A 12,771-nucleotide genomic window follows, 5' to 3' on the forward strand; every position below is an offset into this window, starting at 1 on the left:
CAGGAAGCTTTTCTAACACAGTATGTAGATTGTCCGACCAGAGGAGGGGCAATATTGGATTTAGTACTGGGTAATGAACCAGGGCAAGTGATAGATTTGTTAGTGGGGGAGCATTTTGGAGATAGTGACCACAATTCTGTGACTTTCACTTTAGTAATGGAGAGAGATAGGTACATGCAACAGGGCAAGGTTTACAATTGGGGAAAGGGTAAATACAATGTTGTCAGACAAGAATTGAAGTGCATAAGTTGGGAACATAGGCTGGCAGGGAAGGACACAAGTGAAATGTGGAACTTGTTCAAGGAACAGGTGCTACGTGTCCTTGATATGTATGTCCCTGTCAGGCAGGGAAGAGATGGTCGAGTGAGGGAACCATGGTTGACAAGAGAGGTTGAATGTCTTGTTAAGAGGAAAAAGGTGACTTATGTAAGGCTGAGGAAACAAGGTTCAGACAGGGCATTGGAGGGATACAAGATAGCCAGGAGGGAACTGAAGAAAGGGATTAGGAGAGCTAAGAGAGGGCATGAACAATCTTTGGCGGGTAGGATCAAGGAAAACCCCAAGGCCTTTTACACATATGTGAGAAATATGAGACTGACTAAAGCGAGGGTAGGTCCGATCAAGGACAGTAGCGGGAGATTGTGTATTGAGTCTGAAGAGATAGGAGAGGTCTTGAACGAGTACTTTTCTTCTGTATTTACAAATGAGAGGGGCGATATTGTTGGAGAGGACAGTGTGAAACAGATTGGTAAGCTCGAGGAAATACTTGTTAGGAAGGAAGATGTGTTGGGCATTTTGAAAAACTTGAGGATAGACAGGTCCCCCGGGCCTGACGGGATATATCCAAGGATTCTATGGGAAGCAAGAGATGAAATTGCAGAGCCGTTGGCAATGGTCTTTTCGTCCTCACTGTCAACAGGGGTGGTACCAGGGGATTGGAGAGTGGCGAATGTCGTGCCCCTGTTCAAAAAAGGAACTAGGGATAACCCTGGGAATTATAGGCCAGTTAGTCTTACTTCGGTGGTAGGCAAAGTAATGGAAAGGGTACTGAAGGATAGGATTTCTGAGCATCTGGAAAGACACTGCTTGATTAGGGATAGTCAGCACGGATTTGTGAGGGGTAGGTCTTGCCTTACAAGTCTTATTGAATTCTTTGAGGAGGTGACCAAGCATGTGGATGAAGGTAAAGCAGTGGATGTAGTGTACATGGATTTTAGTAAGGCATTTGATAAAGTTCCCCATGGTAGGCTTATGCAGAAAGTAAGGAGGCATGGGATAGTGGGAAATTTGGCCAGTTGGATAACGAACTGGCTAACCGATAGAAGTCAGAGAGTGGTGGTGGATGGCAAATATTCAGCCTGGATCCCAGTTACCAGTGGCGTACCGCAGGGATCAGTTCTGGGTCCTCTGCTGTTTGTGATTTTCATTAATGACTTGGATGAGGGAGTTGAAGGGTGGGTCAGTAAATTTGCAGACGATACGAAGATTGGTGGAGTTGTGGATAGTAAGGAGGGCTGTTGTCGGCTGCAAAGAGACATAGATAGGATGCAGAGCTGGGCTGAGAAGTGGCAGATGGAGTTTAACCCTGAAAAGTGTGAGGTTGTCCATTTTGGAAGGACAAATATGAATGCGGAATACAGGGTTAACGGTAGAGTTCTTGGCAATGTGGAGGAGCAGAGAGATCTTGGGGTCTATGTTCATACATCTTTGAAAGTTGCCACTCAAGTGGATAGAGTTGTGAAGAAGGCCTATGGTGTGCTCGCGTTCATTAACAGAGGGATTGAATTTAAGAGCCGTGAGGTGATGATGCAGCTGTACAAAACTTTGGTAAGGCCACATTTGGAGTACTGTGTACAGTTCTGGTCGCCTCATTTTAGGAAGGATTTGGAAGCTTTGGAAAAGGTGCAAAGAAGATTTACCAGGATGTTGCCTGGAATGGAGAGTAGGTCTTACGAGGAAAGGTTGAGGGTGCTAGGCTTTGTCTCATTAGAACGGAGAAGGATGAGGGGTGACTTGATAGAGTTTTATAAGATGATCAGAGGAATAGATAGAGTAGACAGTCAGAGACTTTTTCCCCGGGTGGAGCAAACCATTACAAGGGGACATAAATTTAAGGTGAAAGGTGGAAGATATAGGAGGGATATCAGAGGTAGGTTCTTTACCCAGAGCGTAGTGGGGGCATGGAATGCACTGCCTGTGGAAGTAGTTGAGTCGGAAACGTTAGGGACCTTCAAGCAGCTATTGGATAGGTACATGGATTACGGTAAAATTATATAGTGTAGATGTATTTGTTCTTAAGGGCAGCACGGTAGCATTGTGGATAGCACAATTGCTTCACAGCTCCAGGGTCCCAGGTTCGATTCCGGCTTGGGTCACTGTCTGTGCGGAGTCTGCACGTCCTCCCCGTGTCTGCGTGGGTTTCTTCCGGGTGCTCCGGTTTCCTCCCACAGTCCAAAGATGTGCGGGTTAGGTGAATTGGCCAATGATAAATTGCCCTTAATGTCCAAATTGCCCTTGGTGTTGGGTGGAGGTGTTGAGTTTGGGTAGGGTGCTCTTTCCAAGAGCCGGTGCAGACTCAAAGGGCCGAATGGCCTCCTTCTGCACTGTAAATTCAATGATAATCTATGATTAATCTAGGACAAAGGTTCGGCACAACATCGTGGGCCGAAGGGCCTGTTCTGTGCTGTATTTTCTATGTTCTATGTTCTATGTTCCATGGAAATGCTAATGTACTCTCTAGATTACCTTTACCTAATGCATCGTCAATGAATAGTTCGAGTGGTAATATTTTCTACTTCTATAACTGCAGGACAAGTTAAGAGGTATACCAGAAATAATCCACTACAGTTAGAAGTTGTGGATGTGGTACTTTGTGACAAGATCGCAGAAGCAAACCTGGAGTTGAAGCCATATGTTACCAGCAAACCCAAACTATTCTTTGGGGCTGTTCGGCTCCTCTGGGAAATGAGGGTTATCATTCTGCCATTGTTGAGGGAATGAGTCCTTATCCAACTTCATGAAGGTCTTGTGAGATAGTAAGGATGAAGGAAATAGCCAGAAGCTACTTTTGGTGGCCAGGGCTCAATAGTGAAATTGAGGCGAAGGCAGGCATGTGTTCGGCTTGTGCAAAAGTTCAAAACCTGCTGCCATTAGCTTCATTAAACACACAGGAATGGTAGAAGAACGGTGGTAAAGAGCTCATACAGATTATGCTGGACCATTTGAAAGACTTAAGTTTTCCATTGTGACAGACACGCACTCAGAATGGCCTGAAGTTGCCATTATGAAGCTTACTTCCTCGGAGAGAACAATAGAAAGACTGGGTGAGATTAGTTTGGTGAGAGTTTTGCAACCCTAAAAACTTGTTAGTGACAAACGACTAAAGTTCATTTTGCAAGAATTCACAAATTATCGAAAGAAGAATGGAATCTGACCTATCTGATCCGCCTCTTATCAGCCTGCCAAAATGGGCTGGCTACAAAGTTAGTTCAAACAATAAAAGCAACTCATGAGCAAAGATCATTGCCAAAACGACTAAGCCTGGGAGGGAGCTGAGGGAGCAGATGCTGGAGCATACGTGGCGTGTTCGAAAAGCTGCTGGGGGAGGGGGCATTCCCCCGACCGCTGGAGGTGGACAGGGTGTACTGGGCGCTTGCCAGGAAGCCGTGGGCGGGGGACCCTCCGAGGGCGATTCTGGTGAGATTCCACAGGTTCCTGGACAAGGAATGTATTCTGCCTTGGGCCAAGCGCACGCGGAGTTGCAAGTGGGATAAAAGCATCCTGCGGGTGTACCAGGACCTGAGTGTGGAGATGGCGATGAAGAGGACAGGCTTTAACCGGCGCGCCTGTGGGTTATGCATGAAGACCAACATCATTATTTTCAGTCGCCCGGTGAGGCATTGGAGTTTGCAAAAAGAAAAGGACTGGTGGGGGCGTGAGAACTTTTGGACTCAGTGACAATATGTTGGCCTATATTGGGCCCTTTTTCCTTTTCTGTTTTTCTCTGGGGGTTTTTGTTAGTTTTTCTTTTCCTCACGTGGTTTGTTGATGGGGTTTGGGTTGGTTTTTTCTTTCTGTTGTTAAATTGGCTATGCCTTCTCGTATTGTTTAGTATCAGTCTTTTTTGGAGCTCTGTTTAGGGTAAAAGGTAAAAGCGGGGGGGGGGGGGGGGGGATGTCGATTTTCCGTTTCGTTTTTGGTTCTTTTTCGGGGTAAATGTTGGCACTGTTCCTTTTGTGTTTAATTTGTGTGTTTACACTGTTGTGCACTTTGGTGGGATGGAGACGTGCCTGTCTGGGTTTTGGTGGGTGGTGCTTTGGTTCTTTGTGTTTTCTTGCTGCGGGGTGTTTGTTTGGGGATTGTTGGATGAGGGAACTTGTTTACAGGAGCGGGGGGAGGGGAGCAAGGGAACAATGGGTGGGAGACTTCTTGGCGCCAGGGGCGGGGGTCACCAAGTTGCTGGGTGAGCTAGCTCACAGAAGCACAAGGGGGGGGGGGTTGTATATGCTTAATTTATTAGCTGGGTTGGGATTTAGAGTAGTGTTGCTGGGGGGGGGGGGGGATGGGTTCTGCTGACGTGGGAGGGACTTCGATGGAAGGTCAATGAGGGGGTCGGGATGGGGGCCGCCCCGGGGTGAGCCATAGGAGGAGCGGCACATGGGCTAGAGGCGGGTCCAAGAAAGGGGATGGCTGACGGGCGGGGGTGGGCACTTTGCCCCCTAACTAGGCTGGTCACCTGGAATGTCCCGGGGCTAAATGGGCTGGTAAAGAGGGCACATGTGTTTGCGCACCTGAGGAGACCGAAGGTGGACGTGGTGATGTTGCAGGAGACACATCTTAAAGTAGTGGATCAGGTCAGGTTGAGGAAAGGTTGGGTTAGTCAGGTTTTTCACTCGGGGCTGGATTCAAAGGCAAGAGGGGCTGCGATTCTGATTAACAAGCAGGTGGCATTTGAGGTGGGGAGGATAGTCTCGGGCCTGGGAAGTCGATATATCATGGTTAGTGGCAAGTTGCAGAGTATGAAGGTACTGCTGGTCAACGTATATGCGGCAAATTGGGACGATGGGGATTTTATAAAGAGGGTGCTGGGGAAGATTCCAACCTGGATTCGCACAGGCTGATTATGGGAGGGGATTTCAACATGGTTATTGATCCAGACCTGGACCGGTCATGCTCGAGAACGGGCAAGGTGCCAGCAATGGCAAAGGAGCTGAAAGGGTTCATGGAGCAGATGGGGGGGGGATCCATGGAGATTTAGACAGCCGAGGGCTAAGGAATTTTCTTTTTTCTCCCACGTACACAAGGTGTATTCCCGGATAGATTTCTTTGTTGTGGGCAGGGCCCTGTTGGCTGGGGTGGTGGACATGGGTTATTTGGCGATTACGATCTTGGACCATGCTCCGCACTGGGTGGACCTACAAGTCAGTATGGATAGAAAGCAGCGCCCGCAATGGAGGTTGGATGTGGGGCTGTTGGTGGACGAGGCGGTTTGCGAGAGGTTGAGGAAGCGCATGCTGAACTACCGGCAGGTAAACGACACGGGGGAGGTCTCAGCAGCGGTGGTCTGGGAAGCACTGAAGGCAGTGGTGAGAGGACAGCTGATCTCGATCTGGGCTCACAGGGACCGGATGGATGGGCAGAAACGGACCGATTGGTAAAAAAGATTCTACGAATGGATAGGAGGTATTCGATGGCTCCAGAGGCAGGGCTGTTAAGGGAACGCCGGAGGCTGCAGGCGGAATTTGGTTTGTTAACCACAAGAAGGGCAGTGGGGCAGCTCAGAAAGGTGAAGGGGGTGATTTACGAACACGGGGAGAAGGCCAGTAGGATGCTTGCAGAGCAGCTCAGAAAGAGGGAGGTGGCAAGGGAAATAGGGAAAGTTGTTGACGGGGATGGGAACTTAGTTGGGGACTCGGCAGGGGTGAGCAAGACCTTTCGGGACTTTTATAGTAGGTTGTACAGGTTGGAACCCCCTGCAGGGCCGGAGGAAATGAGGCACTTTTTGGATGGGTTGACTTTCCTGAAGGTGGATGGGGAGCTGGTAGAAGGGCTGTGGGCCCCGATCGGGCTGGAGGAAATAGTGAAGGGTTTGAAGGCCATGCAGTCGGGTAAGGCCCCAGGACCGGATGGGTACATAGTCGAGTTCTATAAAAAGTTCTCCTGAATATTGGGGCCGGTACTGTTGAAGGTCTTTAACGAGGCCAAGGAAAGGGGGACTCTGCCCCAGACGATGTCACAGGCCATGATCTCGCTCATTCTGAAAAGGGACAAGGACCTGGAGCTGTGTGGTTCTTATAGGCCGATATCCTTGCTGAACATGGATGCCAAACCTCTGGCCAAAATTCTGGCCTCTAGGATTGAGGGCTGTGTACCGGACGTTATAGGGGAGGACCAGGCAGGGTTCGTTAAGGGTAGGCAGCTGGCGGCCAATGTAAGAAGGCTGCTAAACGTGATCATGATGCCCCTGGAAGGTAGGGAAGTTGAAGTGGTGGTTGCGATGGACGCGGAAAAAGCCTTCGACCGGGTCGAGTGGGATTACTTATGGGAGGTGCTGGAGCGGTTCGGGTTTGGAAGGGGCTTTGTTGATTGGGTTAGGTTGCTGTACCGAGCTCCGTTAGCTAGTGTACGGACAAACAGGATGACTTCGGAATATTTCAGGCTACACCGGGGGATGAGACAGGGATGTCCCCTCTCCCCACTGCTGTTTGCGCTGGTGATAGAGCCGCTGGCAATTGCTCTGAGGGTCTCAAGGGGCTGGAAGGGGTTGGTCGGGGGGGGTGGGGGGCGGTGGAGCACAGAGTCTCACTGTATGCGGATGATTTACTGTTGTATGTCTCAGACCCAATGGAGGGGATGGGGAAAATTATGGGAATCTTAGAGGAATTGGGCCGGTTTTCGGGGTACAAGCTTAATATGGAGAAGAGCGAGTTGTTTGTGGTCCAGGCGAGAGGTCAGGAGAGGCAACTGGGGGAGCTGCCGTTTAGAGTGGTAGGGGACAGTTTCAGGTACCTGGGTATCCAAGTGGGGAGGGACTGGGACAGGCTACATAAATTGAACTTGGCCCAGTTGGTGGACCAGATGAAGGAGGATTTCCGGAGATGGGATGCGCACACCGTTGTCTCTGGCGGGCAGAGTGCAGTCGCTAAAAATGACGGTCCTCCTGAGGTTCCTTTTTGTTTCCAGCGCCTCCCCATTTTCATTCCGCAGTCCTTTTTTAAGCGGATCAATAAGATTATCATGGGCTTTGTGCGGGGCCGGGGGGGGGGGGGGGGGGGGGGGGGGGGGGTGGAAACCCCCCCGCGGGTGAAGAGTGCAATGCTCCAGTGGATGGTGGGCTGGCGCTGCGAATTTCAGTAATTACTACTGGGCGGCTAACATAGCCATGGTCAGGAGGTGGCTGGTGGGGGGTGAGCCGGCGTGGGTGCGCATGGAGGTGGCTTAGTGCAAGGGCACAAGTTTAGGGACATTGGTGACGGCGCCCCTGCTGTTCCCGCCGGTGAGGTACTCCAGCAGTCCGGTGTTGGTGGCGGCCCTGAGAGTCTGGGGCAGTGGAGGAGACATGTGGGCTCAGAGGGGGCATCGGTGTGTTCCCCAGTCTGCGATAACCCCGAGGAGGATGGGTGGGGGGTTCCGAATTTGGCGGAGAGCGGGGTTTGAGAGGATGGGGGACTTGTTTTTGGAAGGAAGCTTCCTGAGTATGAGGGTGCTGGAGGAGAAGTTTGTATCGACTGGCAGAAATGAATTCCGATATTTACAGGTACGGGACTTCCTGCGGAAGCAGGTACCAACCTTCCCACTCCTGCCGCTAAGTGGGATTCAGGATTGGGTGGTCTCTCGAGGATGGATAGGAGAGGGGAGCGCCTCGGACATATTTAATGAGCTTATGGGTTTGGAGTAGACGCAAACCGAGGGCCTCTGGGTGGACGCGTTAGGAAGGGTCAATGCTATTCACCGTTGGTGGGCTCACGTGACAGTGGGCCCGGATGAGCAGATTCTTTGGGGTGGAGGATAGGCGTGTGAAGTGTGCGGGGGGTGTGGGGAGTGGGGGGGCGGGGGGGGGGGGCAGCGAACCATGTCCATATGTTCTAGGCATATCCAAAACTGAGGGGATTTTGGCAGGGGGTTTGCTGATGCCATGCCCACAGTATTAAATATGAAAGTGGCAATGAGTCTGGAGGCAGCGATTTTTGGGGTATCGCAGGACCCGGGAATCCAGGAGGAGAAAGAGGCGGACTTTCTGGCCTTTGCTTCCCTGGTAGCCCGGGAGGCATATATTTGCTGGCATGGAGGGACACAAAGCCCCTGAAATCGGAGATCTGGCTTTCAGACATGGCAGGCTTCCTTTGCCTGGAGAAAATTAAGTTCGCCATGAGAGGGTCTCTGCTGGGGTTTGCCCGGAGGTGGCAACCAATCGTCGACTTCCTCGCAGAGAACTAATCGTCAACAGAAAGGGGGGAGAGGGGGTTAGGTTAGCGTAGATTAGGGGGTAAGTAATGGCAAGACCTGTTGGAGAGGGAGGTGAAATTTGCACTATGTTTATATTTTCCTTGTGATGTATATTGTTGATTTTGTTGCTGTTAAAATGCCAAAGAAAACCTCAATAAAACGTTTGTTAAAAAAAATGACTAAACCTGTTCCTGATGACATACAGGAACACAACACATTTAACAACCCAATGTTCTTCGGCATTACTCATTGTGAATCTATGGAATTTGCTACCCCAGAGTGCGGTAGATGCTGGGACAGACAGTAAACCTAAGGAGGAGTTAAACAGATTTTTTAATATGTAATGGGTTGAAGGTTTACAGAGATGGGCAGGACAGTGGAGTTAACGCCAGGATAAGATCAGTCATGATCGAATGGCAGAACAGACTCGATGTGCCAAATGGCCTAATTCTGCTCCAAAAACCTCTTGTTCTAGATTTTCCCACAAGGGAGGTCATTTGGTCCACATTTACTTTATCAATACCTAATTTTATATACCTCAATCATGTCCCCTCTCATCCTCCTAAACTCCAGCGAGTATAAGGCCAAACAGTTTAATCTCTCCTCATACGTCAACCTCTTCATCCCCAGAATCAGTCTGGTGAACGTCCTTTGAACTGCCTCCAATGTCACCACATCTTTCCTCAAATAAGGAGACCAAAACTAGACGCAATACTCCAGATGTGGGGCGAAATTCTCCGTTATCGGCGGAAACTCCGCCGATCGGCGCAAAAAACGGCGCAAATCCCACTTGCGTCACGTCATAAAAATGGGCCGATAGTCTGCGGCCCGAAATGGGCTAGCAGCGACGTAACGGGATCCGCGCATGCGCAGTGGTTCACCCCGTGCAGCGTCATACGCGCTGTACGGCGTGATGGCTCATAAGGCCGCGCAGCTCCCCCCCACCTGACCGGAACAGCCGACCGCAACACCCGACTTGATGGCTGGCCGTCGCTCAGCCCCGAGGTTCGAGTCACGCGATGTGGAGGCGCTCCTGGATGCGGTGGAGCAGAGGAGGGACACCCTGTATCCCGGGCACGGCCGCAGAGTTGCCCCACGCCACAGCCGGCGTCTGTGGAGGGAGGTGGCAGAGGCCGTCACCGCTGTGGCCCTAACACCACGGACAGGCACCCAGTGCCACAAGAAGGTGAACGACCTCGTCAGAGCAGGAAGGGTGAGCGTCCCCCATATCCCCCATATCCCCTCTCCCCCAAATCCCCCCCTCCCCATATCCCACCCTCCCCCATATCCCCCCTCCCCCATATCCCACATATCCCCCATATCCCCCCTCCCCCATATCCCCCCTCCCCCATATCCCCCCTCCCCCATATCCCCCCTCCCCATATCCCCCATATCCCCCCTCCCCCATATCCCCCCCTCCCCCATATCCCCCATATCCCCCATATCCCCCATATCCCCCCTCCCCCATATCCCCCATATTCCCCCCTCCCCATATCCCCCCTCCCCCATATCCCCCATATCCCCCCTCCCCCCATATCCCCCCTCCCCCATATCCCCCCTCCCCATATCCCCCATATTCCCCCCTCCCCCCATATCCCCCCCTCCCCCATATCCCCCATATCCCCCCTCCCCCATATCCCCCTCCCCCATATCCCCCCTCCCCCATATCCCCCATATCCCCCCCTCCCCCATATCCCCCATATTCCCCCCTCCCCCATATCCCCCCTCCCCCATATCCCCCATATCCCCCCCCTCCCCCATATTCCCCATATCCCCCCCTCCCCCATATCCCCCCTCCCACATATCCCCCCTCCCCCATATCCCCCATATCCCCCCCTCCCCCATATCCCCCCTCCCCCATATCCCCATATTCCCCCCTCCCCCATATCCCCCCCCACATCCCCCCTCCCCCATATCCCCCATATTCCCCCCTCCCCATATCCCCCCTCCCCCATATTCCCCATATCCCCCCCTCCCCATATCCCCCCCTCCCACATATCCCCCCTCCCCCATATCCCCCATATCCCCCCTCCCCCATATCCCCCCTCCCCCATATCCCCCATATCCCCCCCTCCCCCATATCCCCCATATCCCCCCTCCACCATATCCCCCATATTCCCCCCTCCCCCATATCCCCCATATCCCCCCTCCCCATATCCCCCCCTCCCCCATATCCCCCCTCCCCCATATCCCCCATATCCCCAAGTGAATCCAGCCCTAACCTTAACCTCTGCAATGCACGTGCAACCGATGGCGTGCATTCATATACCTGCCTAACACTGTTGCCTTTTACCCCTGCCACCCCCCCCCCCCCCAGGAGAAGCGCGCACACAACAATAGGGAGCATGTGAGGACTGGAGGAGGGCCCGCTGATGAGAGGCCACTGACCGTACACGAGGAAAGGGCCCTGGAACTGGCTGGCGGACCTGAGGACCGGGAGGTTGCTGATGCAGAGGTCGGGGCCCCACGAGCAAGTGAGCCACCAACAGCCTGTCCCCATATCCCCCCTCCCCTATATCCCCCTCTCCCGTATCACCTGATCACTGCCTGATGTCTAACCATGCATGCTTCATTGTGTATCGCAGGACCAAACGTCCAGGCACCCATCCCCGCAGATGCAGACCGCCCGCAGGATGCCCCTCGGAGACCACGGGAGACGGAGAGACCCGCATCCTCCAGCATGCGACGCCCGCAGGATGCCCCTCGGAGACCACGGGAGACGGAGAGACCCGAACCCTCCAGCATGCGACGCCCGCAGGATGCCCCTCGGAGACCACGGGAGACGGAGAGACCCGAACCCTCCAGCATGCGACGCCCGCAGGATGCCCCTCGGAGACCACGGGAGACGGAGAGACCCGAACCCTCCAGCATGCGACGCCCGCAGGATGCCCCTCGGAGACCACGGGAGACGGAGAGACCTGGAGCAACAGGGAGACGACACCCCCGTCACGTGCGGGAGCGACCACCCAGCGATGAGGGGGGCAGCCACAGGCCCCCGTCACATCCGAGCCAGGACACCACTACCCAGGACACCACTATCCAGGACACCCCTACCCGGGACACCACTACCCAGGACACCCCTACCCGGGACACCACTACCCGGGACAGCACTACCCGGGACAGCACTACCCGGGACAGCACTACCCGGGACAGCACTACCCAGGACACCCCTACCCGGGAAGACGAAATACCGGACAGTGACTCAGAGTGGATGGGTGGAGACGAACCCCCACCCCCAAAGTGCCATGGACTCAGAGTGGGACGAAGAGCACGACACAACGCCACTGCTGTCACCAACACCCCTCCACCATCGCAGAAACACTCACCACGGTTGGGCACTTTAGTGATGAGGCGTCTGGTACACTCACTGGTGCGCACAACACAGCCGTCCCGGTACAGCAGGTGGAGGTAGGAGCAGCAGAGGGACCGGGCGGTCGGGAGGGCAGCCCAGGCCAAGCGAACATCTGCCGCCCAGATGGATCCCGGGTTCCTGCAGTTACCACACCCACACATAGATCCGATGCAACCACCGACACGGAGACGAGCGAATAGGGTGACGGGTGGCTTGCGGCGGCTGCGGTCGCAGGTGGAGGAGTCCACCCGCGTCCAGGAGCTGGGAGTGGTCCCGGTCATGCGTGCCACCCAGGCTGACACCGCACGGGTGGCGTCCGCGGTGGAGGCAATGGGTGCGACGGTGTCAGACATGGGGAACGGTTTGCGAGGCCTGGGGCCTTCCGTGCAGGCGGCGTCTGTGGCCCAGGAAATGGCTGCCCTCTCACAGGAGGCCATGAGCCAGTGCCAGCGCCAGATGGCAGAGGGCGCTCAACGCCATAGCCCAGTCTCAGCAGGCCATGGCCCAGTCTCAGCAGGCCATAGCCCAGTCTCTGCAGGCCATGGCCCAGTCTCTGCAGGCCATGGCCCAGTCTCAGCAGGCCATCGCTGAGGGCATCGGCGCCAGTGGCCATGTGCGAGCTGGCGTCGCACTGTCGCAGACAGGGTTCGACAACCCCCTGGGCTCCATGGCTGCAAACCTGCAGACCCCTGTCGATACCAGCACGGGCCTCCAGGACTGGCAGCGCCAGATGTCGGGGGCGCGTCGGATGGCCAGTCCGTTCACATCCCCCCACCCATGTAGAGGCCTGGGGGCCATCGGGCACCCCGAGGGAGGAGGAGGTGGGTGTGGTCCGTCCCGGCTCCCTCTGTAGGGGAAGGTCCCGGTACACCGCGACACCTCGGACTCCCCCCCTTCCGTCCCAGGTGCATCGGGTGGGCAACGGGCAGGACAGGCTGGCAGCTCGCCATCCCAGTCGCCCGGGGCCGCAGCCT

Source organism: Scyliorhinus torazame, chromosome 15 (genome assembly GCF_047496885.1).
Source record: "Scyliorhinus torazame isolate Kashiwa2021f chromosome 15, sScyTor2.1, whole genome shotgun sequence".
Lineage (NCBI taxonomy): Eukaryota > Metazoa > Chordata > Chondrichthyes > Carcharhiniformes > Scyliorhinidae > Scyliorhinus > Scyliorhinus torazame.